The following is a 2,500-nucleotide window of genomic DNA, read 5'->3' as shown; positions in this document are numbered from 1 at the left end:
GTGACTATCACGTCTTACCTTCATGCATAATGCATCTAGAATCACATGATCCAATGCGTGTTACTGTATTTAAGATGGTAGGCAGTGAGTTGAAGAACGTTTGAAATACAGAGAAACTGAAAATTCAGATGCAGCTAGGACTTTGTTGGTATAACGTTCGCTTTGGAACAACGCAGGTTCGTGTTCAATCTAATTGTAAGTCACCTTGCGCAAGTATGTTGGACAATTGTCCCGAGCCGACCCAAGCCTGGTGAATGAGTTTCTTAGGAGTGAGACAGCAGAAGTCCGTCATATATATATATATATAAATGCTCGAAATACGAGAATAGAAAAACAGCCAACAACTGATGGAGGTTTAGGGTGTGTGTGTGTGTGTGCGTGTGTGTGTATGTTCGATTGTGTGTATGCGTGTATGTTCGATTGTGTGTATCTTTGTGTTTACTGTTTAGAGGGGGGTAACCATTTCGGTCTATTATGTCATGAAAACTTACTAACCACACTTATGGGCCCTAGGACCCATGCTAATGCTTTTTTAAGTGTAATTAAAACTGATTTCAAATTGAGAAGTTAATTCATCTAACAAAACTTCGTCTTCTTCTCCTCTGGTCTATGATATTCAGTCCTTTTATCTTTCTGTCAATCGACATCTTTCGAATCTATAGGGTCTTCTTTTTCTTTGTAGTCCCTTATGCTACTGTGGCCTAAAGTCTTATTTGTAATAAAATCGCATTAATAAAAATAGCTTACAATGACGACGTCGATTTTGAAGGTATGTTAGAGAACGATGATGAATATGTAGATTGCGAAATTACGAATATTGTTAATAATTCTTTTGGCATGCACCAGATTTAACTTGGTAAAGTAGTTTGTATTGCAGGAGACCCTTCCGTTCTGGAAGATTTTAGCATCGGTAGTCATTAATGAAGTGAGAACAATTGCCAGTTCATGTGTAGGTTTCTAACAAGCAATGAAATACATCAAAACTATAGCAAGGAGCAGCATTGACTTGAATTACAATTAATCAATTATACAAAAACAAGATGGAATGTTTTCTTTGCAAAGCTAGAGCGATTGTTGTTCCTTAAAACGTGAATTGCAGAATTTATGATCGATATGGAACAAAACTTTCACTTCTCTCTCAGACAATGGATTTAATGTTCTATGTGCTGCTGGATCAGTATTGGAACCAATTAATATTGCAGTTAAAAAGTTTGCTAGAAAGGAAACAACTTTGATCTCTGCAGAAAGCCGATTAGTTTTTATTGTTAAAGAATTGAATTAATAAAACAGTGCATTGTCCATCTGTGCTAAGAAAACGTTTCAAGAAAAGGATCAAACGGTTAAGAAATAAATATCTGATTGGATTAATCAAAACAACCTTCTTTTAATTTTGGACGCCCTTGAATGTTTTCTAATTTTGGAATCAGAAACTTCATTGCAAAATATCGCTAAGTAACTGTCTAAAAGATTGTTTCCAGTTTTGTCTGGAGAATGATATATTCACAACGCTTGATTATTGAAACACTCATATCAACAAAAGAATAATTGCATCTACTATAGAAATTAGATATCATCAAGAACAAAGATTTTGAAACAAATCGAGAGAGAGCATCCAATCATAAGAGGAGCCAAAGATACAAAAATATGATTGAAGTTACAGGCTATATAGCGTTGAACTACACAAACCGCTGCTTGTCTTCAGAACCGATCGTCTAAGTAGAGAGCATTTACTGTGACAGAGTAGTTTGTGTTACACAAGCTGAAATCGTGGTCGAGCGATAACACCTTCACCAATGTGTCGCTTCTTGAGAAAATACTTTCAATATGATATAAATTATTTTTGTATTTGGAAAAATATTGATCTTCCTTTCGCGAATATTAAAAATTTTATTTTTTAATAGAAGTCAACATTTTTTTAGAGGAATAAATTGTTGTGCACAGGAATCTTGCATTCTAAGCTTTAAATTAAGATAAAAACTTCAAGAAAATTGGTTCTATCTCGGGAAATTACCTACTATTCGAAATTTGTTTAATTCTAGACACGCGAACCATGGGAATGATGTGTTCCAGGAAACTATGAAATACTCGGGTTATATACACATGTACCCACTACATATACACATATAAATCTTCTCCACAAGTATACCGGTCATGTACACAGCTATTTAGGTTGATTGGATTAATGCTGAACGGATTAATTAAAATAAATGCACAAAAATGACAACGTATATATATATATCCATACACAACTCTCTCTCTCTCCCTCTTTCGATATATATATACATATGAGTAGGAAGATATCCTAGTGTCTCAACAATTTGCCTCTATTTTGAGGCGAACACCTTTCTCCATGTGATCGCTTGAAAAATTGTGGAAACTCTAGGATATTTTCCTACATTTCTTAACATGAAACCAATGATAGCCTTAATTCACAAATGAAGCAATGCGGTGTTGAGCACTCATCTTCATATATACATACATACATATTTGCATATATATA

The sequence above is a fragment of the Octopus bimaculoides genome, chromosome 19 (assembly GCF_001194135.2).
Source record: "Octopus bimaculoides isolate UCB-OBI-ISO-001 chromosome 19, ASM119413v2, whole genome shotgun sequence".
Classification (NCBI taxonomy): Eukaryota; Metazoa; Mollusca; class Cephalopoda; order Octopoda; family Octopodidae; genus Octopus; species Octopus bimaculoides.
Note: the sequence above shows the minus strand (reverse complement) of the source record.